Genomic DNA, 14,902 nt, shown 5'->3' on the forward strand with positions numbered 1-14,902 from the left:
AGCCTCCTCTATATTCTGTTTCGCAACACTTGCGCTCCTCTCACCTTCCCGTCACGCCGCTCGACGCCGTTAACCCGCGGTTTCAGTGCTGCTCCGCTACGATTCACCTCACGGCCAGAGCATCTGCTTTCAGTGTTACCTGCGACCCACATCCACACCACGTTACGCAACGAAACAGCGAGGCGTCCGTTTGCTCAAGGAGCCGTTCGACCGTTCCTTATTCTGCGCTGCTGTCTCTCTTTACAAAGGCACAAACACATGTGCATACACACACACACACACACACACACACACACACAGTGAAGGTGACAGGGAAACGAAACTTCATGGACTCAGAGGGTATTTGATGGTCTACCAGTGATCAAAATGTCGATAGCTTTCTCAAAGAACGTGGCAGTACGAACCAACTTATCAGTATATTGCAACCTCTCTGGTGGATACATGCAATGATCAAGTTGAGGAGGGTGTCACAAAGCAGATTTATCGCCTTCCTGTCCCACAACTGTTGTAATTAGTCCTTGATATTCTGGATGCGGTACTGGGACAGGGTGGACATTCGGCTTGGTCCAACACACATTCTGTCGGTGACAAGATCTTGCTGGCCATGGGAGTATCGTAACATCACATACATAGTTCACAGAGACACATGCCGTGTGTACACGAGAATTATCCTTTTGGAAAAAAGCTTCATGATACTGTCGCCTGAGAGGTAACAGTTTTTAGCGCAGGAGGACCGTGACAGACCGTTTTTCCTTCAGACTTACTTCAATAACAGTCAGCCATCACCTGAAGTTATACACGACGGATGCCTACGACTTGACCCCAGGAGTACCACCGCTGTGCCGCTTCAAAATCCTGAAAGCATGGACCTCTGGCTAGGTCGCCGGCTGCTTGCTGGTGACGCATACCTGTGGTAGTGTAGAACCATGATTCATCGCTGTCGAAAATGCAACATTTAGTAGCAGACCTTACTTTCTGGCTACGGTATCTTCTAAAAGGGCAGCCGACGCTTTTATGATGCTAACGACAGCACCTGTGACCGTAATAACCTTGACCAGCTGCTGCTAGTCTCCGACCAACGGTGTGGGATGACATAGAATATTTCAGGGACTCCATTACTTATTGTGGGATGGCAGGCATAGGCGTGGAGGGGTTGATGTACAATTTGGCGACTCTCCCTCTGGGTTGTTAGACGTGGGCGACTGGGACGTTGAAACAGGTATCCATTTCCCTCACATTTACATGCACATCGCACCACTATCACATCATAATGCCCCACAAATCTGCATAATGTTCGATTCGACCACCCACCAAATAGAGACCCACAATTTGACCCCTGTAAAAGTCATTCAGGTCCTAGTAACTCTGTCTCACATGAATAGATGGCATCTTGACATCCTACACAGTGATCACTCAGCGTCTGACACTCTCCACACCCCTTACATATCCTAGCATGCCTAGTAACAACTCTAAATATGAACAACACTGACACACTGGTGGCCATTTTACCTGTCCCAGAGAATTACATCTCTAATTAACTTACATACATACTGACAGTGTATACATCGAATTCCACTCATGCTTTCCGATATATATAAATATATACGTCAAAAAGGGGCCGCGCGGGATTAGCCGAGCGGTCTTTGGCGCTGCAGTCATGGACTGTGCTGCTGATCGCGGCGGAGATTCGAGTCCTACCTCGGCATGGGTGTGTGTGTTTGTCCTTAGGATAATTTAGGTTAAGTAGTGTGTAAGCTTAGGGACTGATGACCTTATCCGTTAAGTCCCATAAGATTTCACACACATTTGAACATTTGACAAAAAGGGAGGCACGCAGAAGACACGTTTGGGTCATCAGTGTAACTTCATACATGTACACACCATCAACAGGTATGTAAGTAATTAGAGATATAAGTCTATGTGACAGGTAGAACAGCCACCATACCAAAAAATAAATAATGAAAATAATTAATGCACAGTTATGAAATTTTGCGAGTACATTTGTCTAGGTAACATATTTAAGTGATTAACATCGTAAGATCATAGGTTGATGTAAGAACAGGATAGCCATTGTAAATGTTGATTGCTAATAACCAGTGTCACCATCAGAATGTTGAATGCAAGCATGCAAACGTGCGTATTTGCTCAACTGGAGACGGATCTGATGATCGAGCAGGCCAAGGCAACATTTGACACTCCGTAGAACATGTTCGTTTTCTACAGTGGTATGTGGACGAGCGCTATCCTGCTGCAAAACACCCATTTAATTCTGTTCATGAATAGCAGCACAACAGGTTGAATCACCAGACTTAGGTACAAATTCAGTTAGGTTGCATGGGATAACCACAAGAGTGCTCCTGCTATAGCAAAAAATCACACCCCAGACCGTAACACCAGGTGTATGTCCAGTGTATCTACCATGCAGGCAGATTGGTTGCAGGCCCTCAACTGGCTTAGTTATGTCACGTTCCGTAGATCATTTTCACGATTATTTTATCGATACGATGTGGAACAAGTCAGATTACAAGATATACATATATATATTACTGAAATTTTTAGTTCTACACATGCAACTACATTTAGAGGTACAATTTTTTTTTCTTTTTTTACCAGTTCTGAAACAGAAACTCGTCCATGGAATAGAAGGAGTTGTCCAAAAGAAATGATTTTAAGTTAGATTTAAAACTAGATCTGCTACCTGCCGGACACTTAATGTTGTTGGGCAAATGATCAAAGATTTTTGTTGCTGAATAATGTACTCCTTTTTGAGCAACTAACAGCTTAAATAACGGATAGGAAAGGTCATTTTTGTCTCTAGTGTTGTATGTATGAACATCACTGTTCTTCGCGAATCGAGATGGATTATTTGTAACAAATTTCATTAGCGAATATATGTACTCTGATGGTGCAGTTAAAATACCTAACTCCATGATTACTTGCCTACATGCGTCCTTGGGTGAACACCACTAATGCTTCTCAGTGCTCTCTTTTTTTTGCAATCAGTACTTTATGTCTAAGTGGTGAGTTTCCCCCGGAAACTATTCCATAAGACATTGTTGAGTGGAAATATGCAAAGTACGTCGGGAGGCTGATCTGCTTATTACCAAGACTAGGGATTATACGAAGAGTGAAAGAATCTGAACTTAATTGTAGGAGAAGCTCGGTAATATGCTGCTTCCAGTTCAGGTTTTAATCAATGTGAACACCCAGAAATTTGGAGAAATCTACGCTGTTAACTGAGTCCTGTTCATATGCTACATCAGTAGTCAGTACAACTCTATTTGGTGTACGGAACTGGATATACTGATTTTTTCAAAATTAAAAGAGAGTCCATTTTCTGAAAACCACTTAATAATTCTTTGAAATACATCCTTAACAATACCTTCAGCTGCTTTTTCTGGAATGGGATTTACTATAACTCTCGTGTCATCTGGAAAAAGTACTAGTTCTGCTTGCTGAACGTCAAGTGAGAGGAGATTCACATAATTAAAGAACAGCAGTGACCGAAAATTGATGTGATAACTCCACATTCACTAGAATTTATCACCCTCCCAACATTATTTGTGTTATTCAGCACAACGTTTTGCTTTCTGTTAATTAAGCACGAGTTAAACCAGCTGTGTGTATAGCCTTCAGTTCCATAAAACCTGAGGCTTTCTAAGAGTGTGACATGATCTACACAGTCAAATGCCTTGGAAAGATCACAAAAAATACCAAATGGCGATAATTTGTTATTTAGGACTTGTACTATTTGATGGGTAAATGTGTAGATAGCATTCTCAGTCGAGTAACCCTTCCAGAATCCAAACTGTGACATGCTGAGTAAATTATTTTCATTTAAATGTGAGACTACTCTTGAATATATAACTTTTTCGAATATTTTAGAAAATGAAGTGAGAATGAGATTAGTCTACAATTATTTAAGTCACTCTTGTCCCCTTTCTTATGAAGAGGTTCGACAATTGCGTATTTCAGGCTGTCTGGAAAAATTCCCTGTGCCAGCGAAGCATTACATATATCACTAAGCACACCACTTATTAAATTAGAACAACACTTCAAACATCAACACCACACGAGCTCTTGTTTTTCAGTATATTTATAATTCCGTTAATTTCAGTGGGGAACGTTGGTGATATTTCTAATGGCATAAAGTCCTGGGGAATGACATTTTTAACACATTTTTTTGCTTCTTCAGCTGAACCCTTTAACCCTATTTTTGCTGATACATTCAGAAAATGATTGTTAAAAGTACTTGCAACTTGTGAATTATCACACACAACATCTTCATTTAGCTTTATTGCTATGGTATGCTGTGAAATGTCAGGCTGCCCCATCTCCCGTTTGACAATATTCCATATAGTTTTAATCTTACTATCCGAATTATTAATTTCTTTCAGAACCCATAACCTTCTCGACTTCTTAATGACTTTCCTTAAAATATTTCAGTATCTTTTGTAGTAAGCAAGTAACGTCGGATACAGTCTTATTCTGGCCTGTCTATATATTTCCCTCTTTCTCTTAAACAATGTCTTAATTCCCTTAGTAATCTATGGCTTACTTGACTTTGTAATGGCTTTTTTGGATAACGTTTCAGGAAAGCCACTCTCAAATACTGAGACAAATTTACGGTGGAATAAACTGAATTTGGCATCAACATCATTTTCTGTGTATACTTCATCCCATTCAACCTCTTCTAGACTGCTCTAAAAACTGTGAGTGCTGTTCCCATTAATAAGCCTCCCTGCCTTGTGTGAAACTGCCTGAATCATGTAAGGTGCTATATGTGTTATTTCCATTAACTGTGCATCATGATCAGATAGCCCATTAACAACTGGGAACACATTAATTGTTTCTGCCTGAGCACTGTCTACGAAAATGTTATTGATAAGTGACCTACTGTCCTGCCGCACACGAGTTGGAAAATTTACAACTGATACTAGACTGAAACAACCAAACAAGGATTCTAGCTCATTTTTCCTATCAGTGTCTTTCTTAAATCTACATTAAAATCACCACAAACCACTAACTGCTTCTTTTTGTGTGACAGGTAGCTCAATAATGCCTCTAGATTTTTCATGAATAGCCGAAGTTATCTTGAGGGGATATGTAGATTTTTACAGTTTCTATAGAAGTATTTGCAGTAGCAACTCACAAGCACATGCTTCAAGGATCTGATCTACACAAAAATTATTTGTTTCAATGTTCTTGGCTTTGTGGCCAGTTTTTATATGAGTAGCAACTCCTCCTTTTTCCATGTTGACTCTACATGAATAAGATGCTAATCTCTAATCCCTTAAATTTTACTTCTCCATCCCTGTGGTTACATGGTGTTCAGAGAGACACAAAACATCTATACCTTCAGAATTTACCCCATTTTCTAGGCATACAACCTCATCCATCTTATTTTTCAATCCTCTAATGTTCTGATGAAAATCACAAATTTTATTTCTTTGGATACTGCTACAGACATTATGGCACTGTTCTGTTTTAATCTGTTTCAATACCCTCTGTCTGTAACCTGACTCTAACCTAAAAAAATGTGTCCCTCTGACTCCAGTAGTCACAGGTATTTCGTCTTGCCTGCATGTGGTCACCCTTACATTTTCTGCAAGAAGATCAACTAATCTATCCTTCCCCTCCTACTCAGGTGGAGGCCATGACTAGTGTAACCCCGCCTCCCAATTGCATCAACAGGCACAGCACAGGTATGGGATTTAGTTTCTATCAACAGTTCAAAAGGTTCAAATGGCTCTGAGCACTATGGGACTCAACATCTGTGGTCATCAGTCCCATAGAACTTAGAACTACTTAAACCTAACTGACCTAAGGACATCACACACATCCATGCCCGAGGCAGGATTCGAACCTGCGACCGTAGCGGTCACGCGGTTCCAGACTGAAGCGCCCAGAACCGCATGGCCACACCGGCCGGCCTCTATCAACAGTAACCTCCTACACCCCACCCACCCCCACCCCACTCCCTCCCCCCACCCCAGGTCACTGTTAACACGGTTGACAGCCGTATTAACCCAGGGCTGGTCATGGCGCTGCAAAACACCCACAAATCGCACACGAGTGTGAGATGTTGCTGCTCCTAATACATCCAGATCACACCTAATACTACTGTCCGAACTGCTAGCCAGGCTGTTACCTGCTCCTCCTACTATGAGAACATGGTCCTCACCATCAAAATCTTTGCACAATGCCCCTAGGTTTTCTGTAACCTGGCTAAGCTTAGCACTAGGTTTCACGATGATTGTGACCTGGTACTCAACTCCTAGCCTATCCTGTAGCAACTGGTCTACACCTCTCCCAAGACTGCTACCTAACAGCAGGAGTCCATTCTTTCTGCCTGACTTAAATCCCGACCTAGTATTGCAATTGTTACTACACCCTACTTTGCTCAAAAACTGTTTTAGGCTCTCATACTTCGGTATAAAATCTAACTGATTGGTCACTGGAATCTGAAAAGTGATTTCTGGGGTTTTCTCCTTCTGACTACGACTTGTTACCTGTTCCCAGCTCCTACTGTCTCTTTCCCCCTGCAACCTGTCTAATTCGACGTACACCATTTTTAGTTCATCCTGAAGGGCACAAATCTTCTTTCCCTGTTCCGCGATTTTCTTGGCACGGCTACATGATCTACAACTCAATTGGCGAACCTCAACTGGCACTATAACAGCTTCTCCGCTACAATCACCCCAGTGAAACACCAACCCACAATCCTGACATTTCACTCCCGTGTTCACTAATCTACGACAACATCCACATTTGTCACACATGATGGCAGATTAAACAATACAAATTACACTACAAGCGAACAACACAAACATATACAATACAAATTACTCTACAAGCAATTCCGCTACACCAGTTGATAATTAGTAGAAAGTAACTTAGCTTCCGGAGAGATGGGCAGAGTATTTCCGGACGTCAGGCGAATTTAGCAGCAGGCGAATGTAAATACCGCGAAGTTATTTGCTGGCGTAGGTTATAGTGGCGGAAATCATGAAACGAGTAAGAAACTGAAGAGGCTCGATGTTTTCTAACGGCAAATTTGAACAGGCGCTATCAATGAATTATGTATAAATACTCTAATGGAAACGGAAAAACCACTTAGCGACTTGCACTTTAACGGCCTGCACTCGAGAACAGTTATCTTTTCACGAAAACTTCGCAGCCTCATAATCGAAACGTGGCCATCATTACCACTCTGACAGAACCAGGTTTCATTACAAAACATAACAGTCCTCCACCCTGCCCTCCAATGAACTCTCGCCTGGCACCACTAATGTCACAAATGGCGGTGGTTTGTTGAAAGTGTAATTCACACCACAGGGCATCTGGCTTGAATCTGTCCTTAAAGTAAGAGACTTGGCGCAGTTCATCGTGTCATCTGGCGCCAGCTGCTTCTCAAATTGCTGCTGAGAATGCAGTAAGTGCGACAGAGCCCCATGCCACACGATGGTCGTCCCGCTCAGTAGTGCCACATGGCCGTCTGAAGTCTGTGCTTGTGGCGATGCGTTCTCGTGACCACCACATTCAGGTGTTATGTGCAGTGGCTACATTCCTCCCAAGTATCGCAGAAGGAACGTCCAGCTTCTCATAGCCCTATTGCACTACCTCGTTCAAACTCAGTGAGGTGTTGACAATAGCGTCTTTGTCTCATTAAATGCATTCATGACTGACACCAACTCACCACGTACAATATCAAAGGTAACTAACGCTCACAATCTCTGTGGCCCTATTTAAAGCAAACCTGATCTGAATCCTTATGGTGGCACTACTGGCGCCACTCTTATGTGACTGGAGTGAAATCTGAAGAGACACGATCTTTCACATGTAGAAACTCGCCTACCAACTTTCGTTTATGTCGCACTACTTCTTAACGGTGGTGTGATTTTTTTCATGTACATACAAACTGAAGAGCCAAACAAATCGGTAAACCTGCTAATAACATTTAGGGCCTCCACGAACACACAGAAGTGCCGCAACAAAACATGGCGTGGACTCGACTAATGAAGTAGTGCTGGAGAGAATTGACATCATGAGTGATGCAAGGCTGTCCATAAATCCGTAAGAGTACGAGTGGGTGGAGATCTCTTCTGAACAGTACGTTGCAAGGTATCCCTGTTATGCTCGATAACATTCATGTCTGGGGAGTCTGGAGGCCAGCGGAAATGTTTAAACTCAGAAGAGTCTTCCTGAAGCCATTCTGTAACTATTCTGGACGTGTAGGGTGTCGCATTGTCCTGCTGGAATTGCCCAAGTCCGTCGGAATGAACAATGGACATTAGTAGATGCAAGTTTTTGTTGTACATCCTTTCGACAGGTCGTCTTTGGGACGACGGCCGTTTACTATTGCGAGAAAATGAAACGCTTACAGTCGTCCTTATGATTTTACCTATTTTGTTGCAGCCGGTTTCGGCGTTTCAATGCGCCTTCTTGAGGCAGTATTTCATTCAGAAGAGGTTGACACGATCCCTATATATATCGCATCAGTGGCCAGCGTAACTGGTCACACAGACTATCTGAAAACTTTTTTGTCAGCGCTTTAACTGCCAATATGAATAGAAGCAGGTGGTCAGACATGATGCTTACATATGTGCCATCTGTCGGAGTCGCTTCTAGGCTTATCAGGGGTTCCATATCACTCCAACTGCACATGCAGTTGAAACGAGTCTCGTCCGACCAGGCAACATGTTTCAAGTCCTCAACAGCCCAAAGCTTTATATTGTGCAGTCATCAAGGCTACACGAGTGGGCTTTCGGCTCCAAAAGCCCATCTCGATGATGTTTCGTTGAATCGTTCGCCTGCTGAAACTTGTTGATGGCCCAGTATTGAAAACTGCAGAAATTTGCGGAAGGTTTGTACTTTCGTCACGTTGACGGATTCTCTTCAGACGTCGTTGGTCCCGTTCTTGCATTATCTTTTTCCAGCCACGGCGATATCGGAGGTTTGATGTTTTACCGGGTTCCTGATATTCGCAGAACACTCGTGAAATAGTCACACGGGAAAATCCCCACTTACTATTACCTCGGAGATGCTGTGCCCCATCGCTCGTGCACCGACTATAACACCACATTCAAATTCACTTAAATTTATATTACCTACCATTGTAGCAGCAGTACCCGATCTAACAACTGCGCCAGACACTTGTCTTACATGGGCGTTGAGACCGCAGTGCCATATTCTGCCTGTTTACATACAGTATCTCTGTATTTGAATATGCGTACCTTTCCATGCCTCATTGAAGTTTTCATACATCTCCTCCTCCACTTCCCTCTTTTCACCGACCTATTTCTACCCCCCTCTCTCTGTTCATCTCTTCTCACCCCTATGTGTTTCCATCTCCTCCTTCACCCCCACCGTCTTTCGCCTCCTCCCCTTCTCTCAGTTCACTTGCCATCACTCTATCTCCCATCTGTATCTCGTACCCACTCCCTCTCTGTACATCTCCTTCTCTGTCTTATCTGCCTTCTCCTCATCTCCCCTGTCTCAGTCTATCTTCTCCTCATCGCTCCTCTGCCGGCCGAAGTGGCCGTGCGGTTAAAGGCGCTGCAGTCTGGAACCGCAAGACCGCTACGGTCGCAGGTTCGAATCCTGCCTCGGGCATGGATGTTTGTAGTGTCCTTAGGTTAGTTAGGTTTAACTAGTTCTAAGTTCTAGGGGACTAATGACCTCAGCAGTTGAGTCCCATAGTGCTCAGAGCCATTTGAACCATTTTTTTTCATCGCTCCTCTATTTCCATCTCCTCCTCCCCCTCTATCTTCTCCTCCCGCCTCTCACCATTTTCTACACCTCTCTTTGTGGCCATCTTCCTTTACTCCCTCTTTCTGTCAATTCCGTTCATGTCCTTCTTCTTCTCTCTCCCCCTCTATCTGTTCATCTCATCCCTCCACCTTTATCTGTCCATCTGCTCCTCCCTCCTCTCTATCTGAAATCTCCTCCTGTTTCCAACCATCTCCTCCTCCTACCTCTAGCTGGCGATGTACTCCCCCAATCTTTCTCTTTTCATCACTTCCACTCCCCTCTCTCTATCCATCTCATTTTCCACCCTCTGCTGAGCTGTTGCCCTTCATATGTGTACCTGTGGCCTTCATTCCAATACTGCCCACACAACACACCTGTCATGAAGTGCAGCCTAGATGTCAGGTGTTAGCAACATTCGTTTACCCCCTCCCCATCCCTATAGTTCTTACATCCACAGCAATTCTTCCCAGATCGCTTGAAGCATGTGCCCTAAACTTGGTTAAAGTAGACCCAGTGGTTTAGGAAGACATGTGAAAAATATACACACATATATACACACCAATTTTTATATATCTGTATGGTTGCAGTGGAAATGGTTGATAAGTCCATCAAAGTAAATTTTACAGGATGGCAATTCCAAAAATGAAACATAACAATTCATGCACTAATCTACTGTTCCCAAAATGTTCCAGCAGTTTTATCAATGCATATATACATGGGTAACTTTACCTATTTTAATAGTTATATTAGCATTTTGTAATAAATTAAAAAATACAATTTATACAAATTTTACATCGATGTAAGACCAATGAATATGTACAAAATCATATTTTGTTTATTATGCTATTTAAAATGTATTTAAAAATATGAGAATAATCACATCTTTGCTTATTGTGCACTGTGTAACATTATTTCAGTGATTAACTTGTTTCTACCCTAAAATATTGCTGTGTTGTAATACATAGTCCTAAAGGTACATAAATGGAATAAAAGTAGCAAACTTTTATTCTTTTTCCCTTGTGGTGTTCTTCTAGATTTCCATTTCATCATTTACATCCCTATTAATTCGGATTAAATAGGTATAATTCATCCTGATATTTTCGTTTCTTTCGCCATGAAGTAATGTACATCCAGCTACTGTTCACAGAAATCCCACAGCTGCACTTTTATCCCTTGTTTCTGTTATTTACTAAGTGATCAACATTTCAGGTCCATAGAGCAACACTGGTGCTGCTATTACTTTAGACAGATTATGCAGTTTTACAATGTCACTAAATTTTACCAAGCAGATACTGAAATTTCTGAAGCTTTCTACTCACCACTATTTGATATATTACTTATTAACTTGCTCTTTTGTTTGGTTGTTAATTACAACTTCCATCCCAGTTGGTTCACACAATCTAAGGGTAATCACTTGTGCAATTGATTGAAGATCTATAAGATTTATATCAGTTTGCTTCTTAAGCAACGACACCCCATTTTATAAATCATCTGTTCCAGCTCAAATTATTGGGTCAGTTGCAAAGAAAGTTATGTATGCAGAAGCCCCATTTATTTTAATGTGTTTTGGTAACATTATTGCTGTTTATTTGTAACATCATCAACACTGTGGAATAAAATTATTAATGATTTGGTTCTATTTACGTTGTCAAATACGTTTTCATAGTCGCTAAAAGTAATAAGGTAGATATGTTAAATCCTGTTGTGGTGAAAACATAATCTGCACACAATCTACCCCTATAGAAACTGTTCAATTTGTCATTTATTAATTACTTCTGCTATTACTCTAACTTCTCTGTATACTGTCTTTGCACATATTTTATGTGTTGAGTGTAACTAGCTTATATCCCTTTATGTTTTGGTTTTAGTTTTATCTCCTTTCCTATGTATAGAATATACTTTGCTATATTCCATTACTACAGTTCATGCCTGTCTTTAAAACAACAGTTTGGAAGATTTAAAACTCTAACCTTCATTTGTTTGTGTATGCAAACAATTAATAATTTATACTTTTACATCTCAGTGCTTTTCTATTCCTTAACGTTGATAAAGTTGTATTGAGCTCATCTGTTATACTATACAAACAAATACTTACACTTGCGTTTCAACTGTTTCTATGGTCCTTTAATTCTCATTAGACCAGAGATCCCCTCTGAAGCTAGTGTACTTTCTCCTGTCTCCTGTAGAGAACGCGTTCAATGTCAATGACCTTTTCATTCCAGCTCCATCTTTTATTGTTCCACATGCCTCTACAGGCTATCAGTGTTTTTCTTTTAGACTTAGTGACATTTTCATTTGTTGGGTTCTGTAAATGTTGTAGATAAGTGGCTTTATTTTCTTTTATAGACTCTGCAGTAGCTTTCTTCCATATTTTCAATCAACTATTTTCAGTTCTTTTTTTTATGTGTTATTACAGCTTTGAGTGTTTCCTTCCTTAAATCATACTTTAATGTTATCGCACTCCTGAAATATATTGTTATGTGCAGGTGTATTCCATTACCATGTCTTGGTTAATAGAGAGTTTTGTTGGTATCTTCCTTTAATAAACTAACTATAAACATTTCTTCTTCTACGTTTTTATTTTCTTTACCTTTCGTCGTCTGTTAAGAATTGATAATTTCGTGGTAAGCAAAATTTGATCTATATTGACATCTTCCAGCTGTATATCTTCCTGTCATGCATTAATTTCATACTCGGTATAGTGAACCAACCAAGTGCATCTACATACATTTTTATATCTAAAATACTTTAGTTTACTGAAACTACTAAATCATATTTATGATGTTCGATTTGAATTCACCACCTTTCCCATTCCAGCGTCTGTATCTCCTTCTATGACAATGTAATCATTTTTATGGCTTTAAAAGATATTCTCGGTTTTTGACAAAAAAGTTTTGCACTCCCTCTGTGAGCCCTTCTTCCGGGCTGTACGTCTTAAAGTTTCTCAGACACCTCTTTCAACTTTTCTTCTCAGTTTTACCATCCGATAATGATATGGTGAAGTGGTTTTTTTCATTGGTTTTAGATGTGTATAGGTGCAAATGATATAGCACGTAGTCACTCCATTATATAAGGCGATATTGTGATGATTTATAAACTTTCAGGGATTATGGAAAAGGGTTGATGTATCAATTTGAGGTAACGGACCCTGGACCGAAAACGACTGAGTCAATAGTTATAAGCGAGAATCACTATGATACCTCTGACAGTAGACCTCTTATACTGCAAGCTCTTTGTTTTCCATATTTGAGAGGAGGTAGTATGGACCATACCAACAAAAAAAAAGCCCTGTAAACATGGGCTCTAAATTGCATACCTTCAGAATTACGAGCATGCGTTCATCTTTGACGCTGTGAAGTAAAATGCTCTTCTACCAAACAGATGCTCACAACTCTTAAACTATGAATTTTGTAGTTAATGTTTAAATTCACTTTTTTTTTCCTTTTTCTGGTCTATGTTACCTCCTCCAAAAATATGGAAGGCAAAGAGATTGCAGTTAAAGAGATCCACTGTCAGAGGTATTAGAATGATTTCGTTTACAACTTTCGACCTCGCTTTTATTTCCACACCAGGGTCCGTTAGCTACAGGCAGAAGATGGACACAGCCCATATTGATGTCTAGTAACAGTTGTCGGGATACTTTTGATCAGATAGCATATATTTTATTGTCAACGTAAACGATCTATAGTTTTCACTTTTTTCCGGGCATGTTTCCGTTGGTAATATGGAAACAGTGTTGTCTTGAAAACTTGTGGTGAGTCACCCGTTTCACTTTGAAGTAGCTCGGCTTATTTACGTTTGCAGCCAAGACTGGCAAGAACTGAACTGCCATTGGCCCCAGTGAAGAGCTTGTGAACACCCTAACTTTTGACACCTTGCGGATTTATTGGTTATTTTTCTTTGAATACTGCTAAACACAATCAAGATACGGTAATCTCAAATACACGGCACTAAATCTACCGCGCTATGCTACACATTGCTTCTCTAGACTCTGTAAAAGTTGGAATTAGAGTCATGAGCACATCTCCACTTGTGCATGTTTTAAGGAGCTTCTGCGCATGCGCAACTGGCATGACTTAATTGTCTTACGAGGCAAATACATACATATTTGATAAACAATGTGCACTGTTCATGGCGTGCAGTGCTAGCCCTTATGACTCAGCTACAAGCTTACGTCTGGCCACCAGCTGGTAGTACACTGCAGCAGACTTCTATCTACGTATACTTGGCATAAATCCTGCTAAGTCGTAGCAAACTCCACAGATATCCGAATTAACTCTCTATTTAGTAAAATCAGAGTGGACATCTATATATGTTGTAGTTATACTGATATAAAAACCTATTTTATGGGATTCTGAGTGGAACGTAGTATATTAAATTTTGGATTTTATTGCATTGTAATTCATTTGAGGCACTGAGAACACTGAAGCATATCATCGTCGCATGTGTGACTGTAGAATTTATTCATACTTGCGACATCTGTTTATCTTATGGTGGGTCACTTATCTGTACTGCAGGCCCATATTGTAGTATATGTGAACATTCACGAAAAGCTGTCTCAGTGGTTTCTCTGATATTCACTTAAATATGGTGGGTCGAAGACGGTGTGTTTCTCGTTCCTATGACTCTCAGCGCCTTATTTGTATCCTACACGAATCACCTTGTTGGTAAATGGTACTACCTGAATTTAATAATTCTTCAGTTTGCGTTTGGAGTTGGTTGTCTGCTGTACAGGAATAGGGCCTTCCTGCGGAGTGTCAACATGAACCCTGTTGAACCTGTATTAAGCACTAAAGAAAAGAAAATTAACATGAAAAGTTAGCCGTAAAGGATCTAGGGCTTTCCAGACCATATCCGTTATCTGAGAAAGTGACGAAATCAAATAAGCATGACTACAAGAGAATATTTAACAAAGAAGTGTATAATAAGCATAAGTTGTTATGTAGGTGCAATGTAAGAATGCCTGATTTTTCAGCCCAGATGTTAATTCATTAACTAATACATGAATTAGGGATGTTGAACACTTGTCCAAATAAATAAAAATGCACGATAACTCACACTTACACAAAAATTCGAAACGGAGAACAGCGAAAGCTTGGACATTATTTACTTCTTGCCCTAGACAATACGTTATTATGTGCAGAAGAAC

The 14,902-nt window shown here is 40.7% G+C and overlaps 1 protein-coding gene across 1 annotated transcript in view; it reads left to right on the forward strand.

Annotated features, from left to right (window-relative positions):
- The window catches only part of LOC124545285 (endocuticle structural glycoprotein SgAbd-5-like), a 54,028-nt gene that overhangs the window by 38,265 nt on the left and 861 nt on the right, over positions 1–14,902 (forward strand). The window lies entirely within an intron of this gene.

The sequence above is a fragment of the Schistocerca americana genome, chromosome 8 (genome assembly GCF_021461395.2).
Source record: "Schistocerca americana isolate TAMUIC-IGC-003095 chromosome 8, iqSchAmer2.1, whole genome shotgun sequence".
NCBI lineage: Eukaryota > Metazoa > Arthropoda > Insecta > Orthoptera > Acrididae > Schistocerca > Schistocerca americana.